This window comes from Podarcis vaucheri (genome assembly GCF_965113315.1).
Source record: "Podarcis vaucheri genome assembly, chromosome: 1".
Classification (NCBI taxonomy): Eukaryota; Metazoa; Chordata; class Lepidosauria; order Squamata; family Lacertidae; genus Podarcis; species Podarcis vaucheri.
Genome location: NC_138759.1, coordinates 69,210,771 through 69,226,033, shown reverse-complemented (window position 1 = coordinate 69,226,033; position 15,263 = coordinate 69,210,771). Strand labels below are relative to the sequence as shown.

The 15,263-nt window shown below is 43.0% G+C and overlaps 1 long non-coding RNA gene across 1 annotated transcript; it reads right to left on the bottom strand.

Moving 5' to 3' along the window:
• Positions 1-476: 476 nt before the first annotated feature.
• Positions 477-6,748, bottom strand: LOC309517014. Its single transcript, XR_014213119.1, has 2 exons — positions 6,579-6,748; positions 477-1,437 (listed from the first exon to the last, which is right to left on the bottom strand). It is a non-coding gene; the product is annotated as an uncharacterized lncRNA (long non-coding RNA).
• Positions 6,749-15,263: the final 8,515 nt, after the last annotated feature.

Here is a 15,263-nt window from a genome sequence, read left to right as displayed (position 1 = left end):
GAACACATTTTTATTGGAGAACTGCCTCACAAAATTTCTCCTCAGTCCTTAGATGCTACAACCCTAAGGGGTAGCAGATAATCTACTAGGACCTCTCTCAATTCTGCTGAATCTGGCCTGTTTATTTTACTGTATAACAACCAACAAGGTAATGTCCTGCTTTTGGTGAAACAAGGCAAATAACAGAGCGTCATTTTCTCTAAGGCTGCAGCTAAACAAACCTGAAATTAAAGTTGCTTTCTTTAAGTTTGTGACAAAAATAGAGAGCCTTCTCAGCAAGAACTGCATCTGCTTGGCACAAAGCTTTCATCAAATGCTTAGCGATTCTTGGGAGAGAAGGTTTTATCTGCTTATGTCAGGAAATTTAAAACTTTCTATTTGCTATGTGAAAACCCTAAAATATCAATTAAATCTGATTTCCAGTTATTAACATACAGTAATTGTAGAGAAGCAGAGATTCAAGCTGCACTAGGCAATTTTTCTTTGCCTGCTCTCTCACAATGCAAGCTAAAGCATTTTTTAATCCAGAGGCAGCAGTTTATGGTACTCACAAATGCAAACTGTGTATACATGGCAGTTCAAAGTGCATTTGATGCTCCGATGATTTGATGATTTGAATATTTAATTTCTATACCGTTTAATATATTTTAAAAAATTTCTAAGCAGTATGCAAAAAAACCGAAGCAACAACACACAACTTAAATAAAATATTACAGAAATACAGCTACATATGAAAATGTTATATTCATACAAAGTTTCATATATATGCGCATCAATATCAATTCATTTTCCTTCTGACATACACTCCCTTTCAGCTGCCAAGTTCTCACCCAGGGTCCAAACAAACTCAACATCCACAAAAGTCTCACAACAAGAAGAATTCCTGGGAAGAGCAGACATCACCCTAGTTTCTCACTCTATGCTTGCCTTAATGGGCAGACCCAAGATGAATGGTAATTCCTCAGGCTGCCCACAAAAGCGGTGCCCCATCCAGCTGCACTCTCCACACCCAGTTCCAGGTACAGCAGGTTTCCTGAGTTTCCCAGAGGCTCCAAAAGATGGGGAAATGGTCCCCCTCCACTCAGAGCTCTTTCGTCTCCCTCTGCCCTCGCCTCATCCTCCAGCTGCTTTTTCTTCCTTCTTTGCCTGTATTATCAAAATCTTGACTGCCACAGGCTTCAAATTAAGGAGTCAAGCTGAAGGCAACTCTAACACCCGCAGGAGTGCCCTGATGAAAAGAAATGGATGAAAGAATCCAGAAAAGGGGAAGTTGTAAGAAAAAGCTGAAGAGCAACGAGAAAGACGTGCCAATTCTCATACTGGTTGAGTGTGTGTCTATTTTTAATCACATTGGTGAGATGCCGGAGATTCCTACCTCACTCATCTGTACTCCTCTCTTCCCCAATAGTGCTGAATGGGACTTTCCAATTCCTACTACTGCAGGTGAGAGAGAAGGATGGAGAAAAAGACTTAGCAAAAACAGGCTGGAAAAGGTGCATCTCATCTGCACCATCAGAGGCGTTAAATGCTAACAGCTACGTCTTCTCTTGTTTTATCTGAGCATTTTCATGCAAGAAGCTGACTCTTTTCTCTCCCTGCTTTAATATCTCAGGACCGTGGCTGTCAACCGTCTTAATCACTCTGCTTTTGTGCGTTTCCGTGTGCTGTTCTGGTTTCGCCAGAAGTGGCTTAGTCATGCTGGCCACATGACCCGGAAAAACTGTCTGAGGACAAACGTCAGCTCCCTCGGACAGTAAAGCGAGATGAACAGCACAACCCCAGAGTCGTTCGTGACTGGACTTAACTGTCAGGGGTCCTTTACCTTTTTAACTGTGAGGTGAGATGTAAAGGAAGCCTTTCTAAGCATAAGGACAAAATTATTGAGAAAAGCTTCAGCTGCTGAATCAGGGGTGGAGAGCAGGATCAAGACAGCTGAACCCACCCTCAATTCCCCCTTCCAATGGGGCGTTTTGACAGGTGGGTAGGGCCTCCACCTGTCAGTCACCTGATGCCAGGATGGCGTCAGGTGACCCATAGAGCTGCCACCTTCTTTTTACTCATCTATGCTAAATGCCTATGTATCATGCTGCCTTTAAAGCACAGTATGTAGGCCAGTAAAAGGAAGCTGGAACTCTCTTTTTGGGGCTCACCTAAAGGTAATTATTCCATTCTCCAGGGTTTCCTAATCAATGGTGCTGGTATTTGAACATTCCAAGATCCAGTGCAAAACACTTTGTACCACAGCTCCTTTTCAAGCAACCTAGAATAAACATTGTACTACCTGGGAACCCAAATCAAAGTAGTATTTTTGGTTTTTTTAATGGTAGAGAGAATGGGCAGGGAAGCAATGCAGCTGCACACTCTCTTAGTGCCTCAGGCCACTCAAAAGTGTAGCCCCATGTCCAGGCAGGTACTAACGAGAAACCTTAATTAACCCTAATTAATATCATAATACAAACACATGATGATATGACACTGCCTTATTATGAATCAATGCATTGATCCAACTGTCCCAGTATTGTCTTCTTTGCCTGGCACTTGAAAAGGGGGTGTTGCTCCACAAAGGGGATGGAGCAACTCCCCTGTGAGGAAAGGCTATGGCATTTGGGGCTTCTTTGTTTAGGGGAAAGGTGAGTAAGAGGTGAAGTGATAAAAGTGTATATACAATTATGCATGGTGTACCTCACCACATAAGGACACAAGGACATAAGAAGAGCCTGCAGGGTCAGGACAATAGCCCATTGTGTCCAGCATCCTCTTCTCAGAGGCCAGCCCTGATGATTGCAGAAAACCCGGAAGCAGGACTTCAGCAAAAGAGCCCTCTCCCCTCCTGCAGTTTCCAGAAGCTGACATTCAGACAGCAGAGGTGGAACATAGCCATCATGCTTAGTAGACACTGATAGTAGACTCATTTCAAACCATCTAAGTTGGCGGCCATCACTGCCTCTGGTGGGTATGAACTTCAAAGTTTAGTTATGTGCTGTGTGAAGTAGAACTTTCTATATTTGTTCAGCTTCATTGGACGTCCACAAGTTCTAGTGTTAGGAGACGGATAGGGAATAAATTCTCTATCCACTTTCTCCGCAAATGTGGAATGCAAGCAATGATGCCTCGAAACGTATATGCTCAAATGCCTGTCATACTTGTTCTGAAATCAATGGGAGAACTTGGAGTTAGAATGATGAATATGAGAAAAGAGTCATATGTATAAGCAAACAAAAGCATACAATATATGCACGGCTCCCTTAAGGGGGAAAGTGCACTATATTCAGAGTTTTAAATGGCAGTGTGCTCTGAAAGTGTGTAAACATGAATTTCATTCCAGTTTATGATTACCTACAGTTCAATCTGAGTGCAGGCTAACACAGTAATCATCAAGCCCTATTCCCACCCCTTTTGTGTTTAAAAATGTACTGTTTCGTGCCACAGGTCTGGGCACTGTTCCCAGGAAATCTTTCCCCTGGTACACACTCTTCAGCAGCTCATTCATATTATGATATATGTAGCAAAGCTATTCCCACTTTGCAAGATTCTGGAGTTTTTCAAATGTACTTTAGATTATCATGAGACAAAGTTGTACATTTCAAAAGAAGGAATGAATTCCTACATTCCCCCGCCATAGTTGCAATTCTCATTAAATTACTGTGTAAAATTGCTATCAAATACTTTTGTTTCTTAGAAGTTATCTAAGAACCTGGAATGTGATAAGCCAGTGTTTCCATAATTCTGTTAAGGAGCTCCCCACCCCCCACCCCATTCAATTCATTCTTAAAAACAAAATAAGTGAAAACTACGCTGTGGTCTAAACCACAGAGCCTAGGGCTTTGCGATCAGAAGGTCGCTGGTTCGAATCCCTGAGACGGGGTGAGCTCCCGTTGTTCGGTCCCTGCTCCTGCCCACCTAGCAGTTTGAAAGCACGTCAAGTGCTTTCCCCCCTCCAGGGGGAAGGTAGTTTCCATGCCCTGCTCTGGTTCGCCATACCTGGAAGCTGTCTGTAGACAAACGCCGGCTCCCTCAGCCTATAGAGCGAGATGAGCACCGCAACCCCAGAGTCATTCGCGACTGGACTTAATGGTCAGGGGTCCCTTTACCTTTACAGCTGGCAAGAAACAGCAATTTAACCAGAAGTTTATGAAATTGACCCTGTAATTTGAGGAGAATGTTTCAGGAAATGCCCCACCAACTTTTGTTTCACCAAATAATTTCACTGATTCATCATCAAGTTTAATTTGGAATGAGTCTCATTGGGCTCAGCAGGGCTTACTTTCATTAGACATGCATAGGATTGCATTGTTGATTTGAAAACAAATTTCACAAAATTGAAAATACAACCTAAAGCCAATAAAACTAGTGAGTAAAGAATCTAGAAGCAAACAACAAAACCTTGAACATGGCCTGGTGCTGACTGGCAAGCCAATGCAGTTCCCTCACTTCAGGTGTAATATGTGCACATCCAGATACTCCACACAACAACCTGGCCACAATATTCAGCATCCATCCTTATCCTTCACATAGTGACTTGGGAGTAAGATCAACTGAAATTAGCAGGGCTTTTTACCAAGGAAACTTAGTTTGCGGCCGCAGGACAAACTAGTGATATTGAAAAAGCAATACTCAGCCTCATATTGAATCCTGGTTGCTGAGATTAGGTTCTCTGGCATCAGCTGAGCAAAGGGAGTTGCAGCCAGGTAGAAACCAAAGGTGGAGGGCCTTCTTAAGACTCATGACGAGCTAAATTTGTAATGTGTTATTTGGAAAAGAAACACAGAAAGGCATTTGAGGGTGCTGGACTGAGAGGTTGTTAGATGCTATAAAAGCATTTCAGCATCATAACAGTAGCTCCATGCAAGGTCTGTAATTTGCTTAGCACAGTTGAACTGAATCAAACATCACATCAAAGCCAGCAATTTTTGTTGCTTGCGGTAACCATATTTACACTCCTGGGAAGTTGATAACAATTTGGGAATCTCATCACAATCTTCCATGGGTATGGAAAAAAATAGTTCCCAAGTATTCCGTAACTAAATATTAAACTACAAACGTTTTATAATTTAACAGGATTTGCTGTAACAGAAGATTTGCTTTTTTGGTTTACTTTCAAATGTATCATAATCCTATTTAAATTTTAATTCCAGTCAGAATAAGTTGCAATATGTACCTTTATACGATGGTACCTCTGGTTATGAACTTAATTCGTTCCAGAGGTCCGTTCTTAAGCTGAAACGATTCTTAACCTGAGGTACCACTTTAGCTAATGGGGCCTCCTGCTGCACATGCACCTCCAGCGTGCAATTTCTGTTCACATCCTGAGGCAAAGTTCGCAACCAGGAACAGCTACTTCCGGGTTAGCGGAGCTCGTTACCCAAAGCGTTCATAACCAGAAGCATTTGTAACCAGAGGTACCACTGTACTTTCTTCCTTCTTCTATCCCTAATTTTTCAATTGTATTTGATTATTCCTTCTGGCTCTGTTTTGGTACCCTTCCCCCACCTCCCTTTAATAGACCTGAGATGTGTTGAACCTGTAAAAAAAGAAAAAGAAAAGTCAAGTAAAGCACTTTTATGAAGTAAAGTTTGCATCTTCACAAATAGAAATTTAGCAACTTCAGAAGTTCTTAGAGTTGTACACAGTTCTTACATCTATTGCTATAAACCTATGCAACTCTGCCCCCTTGTGTTTTGATAAATATATACAAGAACAAATTGGTCGATGATACTGTATTTCTCAGAACCATGTCAGGGGTATGAGTTAAAATCACTCCTCCACACACATCTGCAGTTATGATCCTGGTTCCTTCACAGAGGGGGGGAAGCGGAGGGAGAAAGTAGATGCAGCAAATGCAATAATGTATTAAACATATTGTCTTGCTTAGCTCGCGCTCGCTTTCTTATACAGTGGTACCTCAGGTTAAGAACTTAATTCGTTCTGGAGGTCTGTTCTTAACCTGAAACTGTTCTTAACCTGAAGTATCACATTAGCTAATGAGGCCTCCTGCTGCTGCTGTACCACCCGCTGCACGATTTCTGTTCTCATCCTGAAGCAAAGTTCTTAACCCGAGGTAATATTTCTGGGTTAGCGGAGTCTGTAACCTGAAGCGTATGTAACCCGAGGTACCACTGTACAGTCGTACCCTGGCTGTTGAACGGAATCCGTTCTGGAAGTCCGTTCGACTTCCGAAAACATTCAACAACCAAGCCACGGCTTCTGATTGGCTGTAGGAGCTTCCTGCACGTAATCGGAAGCCGCGGAAGCCCTGTCAGACGTTCAGCTTCCAAAAAACATTTGCAAACCGGAACACTCACTTCCGGGTTCGCGGCGTTCGGGAGCCAAAACATTTGAGTCTCAAAGCATTTGGGATCCAAGGTACGACTGTACAAACATCTATAGGAACCTAATCAAGAGAAAGGTTGTCTGCCCCTCGTCCCACTTTTGTTCTTAGCCCCCCCCCCCAATTTCCTGGAAATCCTCTATCAAAGACATAAGCCTCACTGACCAGAAGCCCACAGCCTACAGCTGTTCCTGCAGGGCTGGTCTTACCATTAGGCAAAGTAAGATGACTGCTTTATGCAGCCACCTACCTTTGCCAGGGCAGCAGGGGCAGCCCCTCAGCCATTCCTCCTGAGCTCACAGCTGTCCCCCCGTTGAACGACAGATCAGTGTGTGCCAGGCAGTGTGCCTTATATCTCTTAAGCTAACCTGCTGCCCTTGGGATGCTGTCCCATCACCACTCCTGAAGTAATACAGGGTGGGACGCCTGCCATCTTACCCTTCACCTCAGGCATCATGACAGCATCACCACCTGCACAAACACTTCCAAATGCATTTGACACCAAAACATTGTGTGCTTTGGCTGTCTCCTTTTTCTCCCATGTTCTTTCTGCATTACTTCTCAGTTCCACCACCCCCTTCTCTTGCACCTGCCCACACTAGCCGCCGTCCATGTCAAACGTCTGATTTATTGATGTTATGTATGATATTCAATATCTCATAAGCTGAGGCACAGTATGATCATGTCTTACATGCATTTAACTTGTGCAGTTTCAATTATACAGAGTGGAAGGCCAGCTAGTTGAAATCCCACAAGTTAAATGTGGATCTGGCGCGTGCAGAGTGGCCATTTTTTTGGGAAGCAAGGTAGAGACCTTAAAAGAGTTGTGTTTGCATCAGGGGATTTGGGCACAAAAAGAGCTCTTAAGTTCTGTGCCTTGATTCCCATTGGGGTGATTCCAATGGTTTGAATATACACTTTTTTTTTAGTATACACAGAACCCTTGGAACCAACCTCCTGTGTAAGATGAGATTGTACAGTATACTGGATGAGCCAGCATCTGCAGTGGTTTTTTATATTTCTATATATGTATGGAACTTTGCATCACAATAATAGCTAAATACATATTTTGAACACATTTTCTTTCTTTCTTTTTAAAGGTATTCCTAAACATTTCCTTCTCTCAAAATGCACATTTCTAAACTGTTCTCTTTCAAAATACACAATTTAAAATGCATTTTGATACTTTTTTCAGCCATGAACTGCTGCACAAAATCCATAGAAGCACCAAAGCCAAAGAATGGCAACAGAATAGACCAGATTTGGGTATCAAGAGAGCTAGTAACAAGAGCTGTAAAATGTGAAATACAACCCAGAAACTCTGTCTGATCATAACTCAATATCCCTGGAAATTAAGTGTGGAATTCAGGGTATGTATCGATGGAGAATGAATGAATATTTATTTGGAAACGAAGATGTAACTGAGAAGGCCAAAAACACCTTAAAAGACTTTTTTGACTTAAATCTTAATAAAGAGACAAATATTGATATAGTTTGGGATGCCAGTAAGGCGGCGTTAAGAGGCTTCCTAATCCAACAAAACAGTTACAGGAAAAAAATAAGAGAACAACAGAAAGATGGAATCCTGACTCATCCTGGGAATGATCGGAGACGAGATTAAGAAAGAGGACCATATAATGTTTCAGTATGCAACTATAGCTGCTAGGATCCTGTTAGCACAAAATTGGAAAACCCCAAATATCCCGACCGTTAAATATTGGCAAATTAAATTATTTGAATATATGGATTTGGCAAAAATGACGCAGAACATCAGACAGCAAAAAGGTACAAAGTTTATTGATGACTGGACTAAATTTATAACATACATGGAATCAAATTCACAGTAGGTTTAATATAATTCTTGCGATGTTTAGATGATACAGAATGGAAACTGCAGAATAGAATTACTATTTTACATAACCCAAAACCGAGATGGAGGGAAGTCAATCATTATTTGTGTTAATTTATGTTTGTTTTTTGGTTTGTTTACATGTTTATGTTTCGCTTGATGTTTTTTTTCTCTTTATTGGTGTGTCTTAATTACTTTTCTTTTTCTTTGTTTGTTGTTTGGCATACAAAATTAATAAAAAGAAGTTAAAAAAACAAAACAGAGAATGGCAACATTCTGATTCGCACACTGGTCCAGGTGGTGCAGATCCATTTGTATTTGAGTTTGCAAAAATGAAATTCTGCAAACATCCCTGGACCCAATACTGAAATAGTCTGTAGCATTTGCTCTCTGGTGGTTTTGATACATGTATGCCATTGCTCCACGTTGCCTGATGAATGTGAACATATGAACCTGCAAGGTTTTTTTGGAAAATGGGGAGTAGGAGATAGACAGCATAATAATTTCTTGAGTCTGCAGATTCTGACAAGTTTGGTTCTAAGTAATCCTATGTGGTTTCTTTGTGTGTGTGTGCGTGCGCGCGCACACACACACACACACACAGAGAGAGAGAGAGAGAGAGAGAGAGAGAGAGAACCATATCCATTCAGTATGTTGTAATAGGCACAGCTGCTAGGGTAGTAAACTCAGTGCTTTTTTCTGGGGGGGACACAGGGGTATGCATAACCCTAAACATTTGGCCTCATTGAGGGGCAGTATTTCATTATGAGTAGGAAAATGAGAGTACCCCTAAACATTTTTTTGGCGGGGGGGGGAGCACTAAGTAAACTTATACAGAATTTGGAATTGTGACATCTCTCGCTTTGAACAGCAGGTGGAGGTAAATAGCTAATCTGAAAAGGGATCTACTACTACCATTGGTTTGCTCTGATGGAGGGGGCTGGGACAAGAAGTTGGTTAATCTCAAATACTTGTCAAGCATGTCCCCACCTTGACTTGGGCTTGCTTGTGATATCTGGCTTGTTCTCCTCTCCCTATGGGCAGTGTCCAAGCAGTTCATGTGCCCTTGCACGAACTGTGTGAATAAGGCACCGGCGGGAAAGGAGCAGGAGTTCAAGCACAACGTGGAGTGTTTGTTATAGGAAATAACTGTGCGAATATGACCTGGGAAATTTCTGGTTACAAATCTCACTTGCACGATCCCACTGTAGTTAAATGTGGCACTGTAGGGAGGATGCAAATCTATGCTGCAAACACAGTTGGAATACTGAGTACAGTTCTGTGTGCGGTGCCACAAAAAGGAAGGGAAGGGCAGCCAAAAGCTCTGATTCTGGGAGAGGAGGCGTCAGCTAAAGAAAGAGGGTAGGACTCAAGAACCCTCCCATGGTACCCAGGGCGAGCCCAATACATTTTGCTGCTTGAAACAGCCCTGATGACCACCACCACCCTTCTGTACACAGAACTCAAGCAGAGTGGCTGCTGAATATTCCTTCATTGCTGACAATGGGACAGCCTCCTTCAATGCACCTGAGGATAGGAGGGTAGTTATGCAGGTGCAGAAGAGGCAGTGTGATGTAGAGTTCAGTCTTCCAACAGAAGGATATAGCTAGCGGGCTCAGGCGGAACACATGCTGCCTCCTTATATATACCTAACAATAGAGCTTTCCCTGATAGTACAATATGTGGTGTTGTTTTTAATCATGTACAACTAGGATTTATCTTCTTTGGCATAGCTTTAGCAAGCGGCTCACCAGGGCTAGCCTATCACAGAATGGTGAACGGCTCCCCTAGTGACGGGTGAATCTGTCAGTTTCAGTTCCTATACATTTCTCGTTTTTCCAACACTCACCAAAATTCATCAGCATTTTAATGCAAATTTCTCCTTCTATACGCACATTTGTGTGTATTTTCTGCCTAACACACACATTTCTGCAAAGCAATTTCCCCTTAATACAATGCATTTTGTATGTTATTCTCACTAATATGTGCATTTTAATACGCACATTAAAATGCACATATGCATGTTGGCACAAGTTACGTGGCTGGAGAGCCACATTGCAAAATTCAGTCCACATATTGTTTCAAAAAGTGTAAATAAATCAGATTTACCTTTAAACATGAAATGAATTGAATTTGCCCCCAACCTTAATAGTACCCCAGGACAGCCAAGTTATTCTGGCATCTGAGGGAGAAAACCTTGCAAGTAATTCTCCCCTCCCCAGGGAGTAAAAATAACCCCACAATAAATAGTAATAATTTAAATAATGCACCATTTGCTGTCATTTCATGCCACCCAAAGTTAACTGCCTAAGGCAGCTGCCTCAACCTACCTTATAGTAGGGCTAACACTGAGGCTCATATATACATCCCCTTACATTTTTATTTTTCTTACAGAAATGAAGAGAGATAGCTATCCTGAGGCCAACAACTATAACATTGGGGCCTTAAACAGTTCTGTTAAATAAATACTATCATGATCAACAGTTGTTAGCCGACTTTTTTAAAAAAATCAAAAATCAATGAGGAGCTAATCTGTACCTCAGATCACAACATGGGGAGCCAGACTGACATTTGAATGTAACCTAATTGGCCAGTTTTGTACTACATTCAGGAAAGGAGAAATAATCAGTGTGCCATTTGAGGGGTGTTAACACAATGATGGTGACTAATAGTAACCATGGAAATGAAAAGATAGCGGATGGAGCCCAGTGCGCAAACCTCACTGGCGTCCTCAAAGAGCAGAAAATAGGAGCATGATTAATTTTGTACACATCAAAGCAAACTCTTGTCAGTGGCAATTATATGAAGGACAAAGAAAGCGAAGTCCATGGAGCCTTTTCAGTGGTCTAAGGTATTCAGGATATATTATCATTTCCCATTGCAAACAATGAAAATGCCTTTGATCTCAAGAACTGAGTGTGCACAGTGAAGATTTGCCTTGAATTTACAGCATCCAGAAGTCGTGAGGTAGAAACCACAAATTTGCTTTGAAATAGGATTGATGACAATGCACATTAAAGGGGGGGGGAGAATAAATAACAGCATCAGTGGGTGACAGTTCTTCCTTGAAATGGAAACCACGAAACTAGTGGCCTACGCCAAATGACATCCCATGGGCAATGCATTGTTGAGAATTTAAGAGAAACGAAAACCTGGAAAGTCATCACTTGAGACGTGCTAACCAGGCTTCTCATTACATATGACTGCAATCTACAGAGTGGCTTGTTAAAAGAAAGCACCAGGTTGGTTCATTTTGAGTCTCCTCATAATCAAATTGGCTCAGAAGTCTCCATTGTTTGAAAACATTAGCTGGCAAGACCTAACAAATCAGAACAGAATGTTGCTGTAATGGCCCCCATTCCTGTAGATGTTTGTGTGGTACCTAAAGGTGCTAGAAGCAGCTGGTGTGCATGATGCTGGTGGCAGGGCTATGGAGTGTACTCCCATTCTCACGGTGGGAAAGTATGTGAGTGGCCATCTGAATCGCATTTGTATCACTGTTCAAGTGGCCATGGAGAGCCCTGTTGTTGTACTGTAATAAGGTAAGGTAAAGGTTAGGTAAGGTAAGGTTTCAACTCCCATCATCCCTAGCTAACAGGACTAGTGGTCAGGGATGATGGGAATTGTAGTCCCAAAACATCTGGAGGGCCGAGTTTGGGGGTGCCTGCCCAAGAGGCTCAGTGGTTTAGACCACAGCGCCACCTAGAGCCCAGACTCCCTCATTTTGTATTTGTTTGTTGTGCACCTGGGAATCCTCCATTCTAGAACCACCCTGTTCTTTTGCATTTCTTTGTTTTCTATGGCTGCCCCTGGCCTCGGATTCCGGAAGCCAGAATGACTTTTTGGTAAACTGGGGTAAACTCAATCTAGCTGGCTTCTGATTTAGGTGTCATTTTTGCACATTTGAGCCATAGGTAATTCCAGAAGAGATCACTGTAGCCTGACACTGCACCCCTGGCTGTGGGTGATATTTTCTTTCTCTTTTTTTGCACTTCCACATCCAGTGGTCTGTGCAAGGTAAAGCCATGCTATGGATGGTGAAAGCCTGCTATTTCTACCTCCTTTTTTTGGATTTATCCTGATGCCAAGGATAAATCCTGCTCCTCCCGTGCTTTTGCCAGAACCTTAGGAAAGAAAGGTTTAACTATCTCCCTCTCTTCTTCCAGCTAGCTTTTCCAATTTTCATTTCGAACAGTTTCATTATCCTGCTTTCTCCCTGAACACTGAAGCATCACTGCATAACCTCATTTGACTTCTTGCACCTTCATCTCTAAACCCCCTCAAGGTGTCTTCTGAAGTAGGTCACTCCACCCAGTTGCATAGCAAGACCGGCCCTGCGCTGGCATGGGAGATAATTCAGTGCGAAGGAAGAAATTCTGCTAAAGTTGAGCAGCTCCATAGCTGAGATCCTGAAAATCTCGGAAGTCATTAGTTCTGTATTAGTTCTGTTCAGCATTTACATTCTGGCAAAGTTAGCTTAACTCTCTGCACAGAGGCGTCTTTCCTATTGGGCTTATTGGTGTTTTGCGCCAGGGTGCTGGCATCTCAGGGGCACCCCAGCGAGTGGAGGAGCTGCGCGGATTTGCCAGCGGCCTACCCTTTCCCTGCACCCGCCATCTGCGCCTCGCCAATCATATGGCTGGCGGGCATGCAGCTTGCCTCCCAAGCCTCTGCAGGGGAGAGCGATCCCTGCAGAGGCTTAGGAGGAAAGAAGAAGAAGAAGAAGAAGAAGAAGAAGAAGAAGAAGAAGAAGAGGAGGAGGAGGAGGAGGAGAGGCACCCCCCCCCCGACTTGCCCCCTTTCTTCCTCCAGCCATGGAGCCTCCACACTGGGTTTGCAGCCCTGGTTGCAGGGTCCCCTTGCCCGTACTGTTCAGCTACATTTAGCCCAAGCCATGAGTAGCAGTAGCTGCTGCCCTGGTTTCTCTCTCCCCCTGGAATCATGCTCTGTGTTTAATGTTATGGGCAACTCTATCCCGGGGAAGGGAAGCCTCCTCCCTTCACTTTTCTTCTTCTTCTTCTTGGAGGGTGGGTTCCTTCTCCATCACCGCCCCCTCCCCCGCCAACAAGGTCCCTAGGGGTTGTAAAGCAAGCCAGACCATTTAGCACCAACCCTATTCATTCCAGCAGCTGGCCATCACCCACTCCAAGCCCTGCGAAAAACATCATCACCATTACTACTACTACTACTACTACTACTACTACTACTGCTGCTGCTGCTGCTGCTGCTGCTGCTGCTGCCTTCCACCCATAGATATCAGGGCGGCTCACAGCCTGAAACTATGGTACTAAGCACATGCTAAAAACTAGAACAAAGACAAACCAAACCAAGCCAGCAACCCTCCTTCTCCCTTATTTGTGAAACAAGCCTTTTAATTGCCTATCCAATGAAAAGAAAGGCACTGAAGGTTTTTGAGATCAATGCAAGCTAAAAAGCATTGCAGGGGTTGGGCTAGATGACCCTCAGGGTCCCTTCCAATTCTACGTTTTTCTGAAAAACACACACGCACAACCCAACTGTGAGACTTGCTCCCCAGAAAGTGTGCCTTGTCTTGCTACCTGTGGTTTTTGGTCTCTCGTCAGCCCTCTCCCCCAATCTATTCATATTCCTTTCTCCCTAATCTCCAATATTACATTTTCCTCTGGTTGAGACTTAAAACAGAAAGCTCTAATTCCCAACTGTGTTTCTTGCTGCAGTCCTACTGTCTACTCAGAAGTAAGGTCCTATTAGATTCAGCAGGGCTTACTCTCAGGTAAGTGCAGTTAGGGCTGCAGCCTTTGTGACCCAAGTTTCGGGACCTTTTTAGGTTCAGGATGTCACTGCTTTACCCCACAATATTTGAAAATGTCAGCTTTGTAGTTAAACACAAATTGGCCAGGAACTGCATTGTCTGTGTCTTTACTAATGTATTTAAAGAACAACAAACTGGTGATTGCTTTAACTTTTTGATATGTGGTGATTTGAATCATGAGGATGAATTAGAAGAACTGCTGAGTCTTGAATGAGTCTTGCTTTGGAATTGAGGGCTTCATTAGATTTTCTTCTGCCTTTTCATTTTATTTTGTTCTAAGGGCTTGTTAGAGATAATGTGTAAGCATGGTGTCAGCTCCCCCCAAAAAAGGTTGACAACTCTGGGAAATGGGTGTGTGGGTGTGGGTGTGCCAGAGGGATCCTTGCACCACAGCGCTGTATATGCTTAAGAAGGCCCTGTCTCTGCAATGCTTACAGAATTTTTTGGGGAGGAGGGTGACTGAGGTTTGCTTGGGTCTGATCTAGCAAGCTAAGTGGAACTGTCCAAGACACAGCCAAAGTCTGGAGACTAGCTTTCAAAAGGAAGAGACGGAGATAAATCAATTGCCCCCCAAAGCAAATTTGCTGATGTGTAAAGAGCTCCTTCTCATTGTTTCTATTTGCTAGGATGCCATCTGCTGCTGGCAGATGGCACAACTTAACAGTAGCCCAGCAGCTATAAAAATAAGGATGCAAAGAGGGAAAACAATAAAATTATTAGTGAATGTGAAGGTGTAAGGAAACGAGATAGCTGATTGGATTTCACCCTTTTAAGAAGTGCCTGCTTGGAACAATTGCCATGGAAGGGAGAGGTTTTTGGACCCCTCTCTCTTTTAAAGGCTTCAGGCAAGGGGCTGAGACCTTTTTATTTCACCAAGCTTTTAGTATAGGTTACAATCCTGTCTCCCTGCTATAATGCTGAATGCTTTTGACCTCTTCTTGATTTTAAACTATAGAATTGGTTTTAGTAATTTGAACTGGTTTCATTATGTCCTGGTTTGTTTTTTCCCTTCGTGATTTTGAAAGTTGCTATTGAGTTTATTTTAGAAAGAAAAGTGGGGCATAATTTTCCTTTTTTAAATAAGGCTGCAAAGCAAACCCCTGACCCACCATGCTTAGTGACTGTGTGGATGTGTGGATGGGGCAGAAGTATCTCTTGGCTTAGCCCAAAACTACTCTGCTAGTTTCTGCTTGTTGGGGGTGCTTGTGACATTCCTCCAGCATCAAGCTCTGTATTCTGCCCACTGAAATTACCACTTAAGACAACAAATTGGGGTCTGTATACTTGCTCGCAAT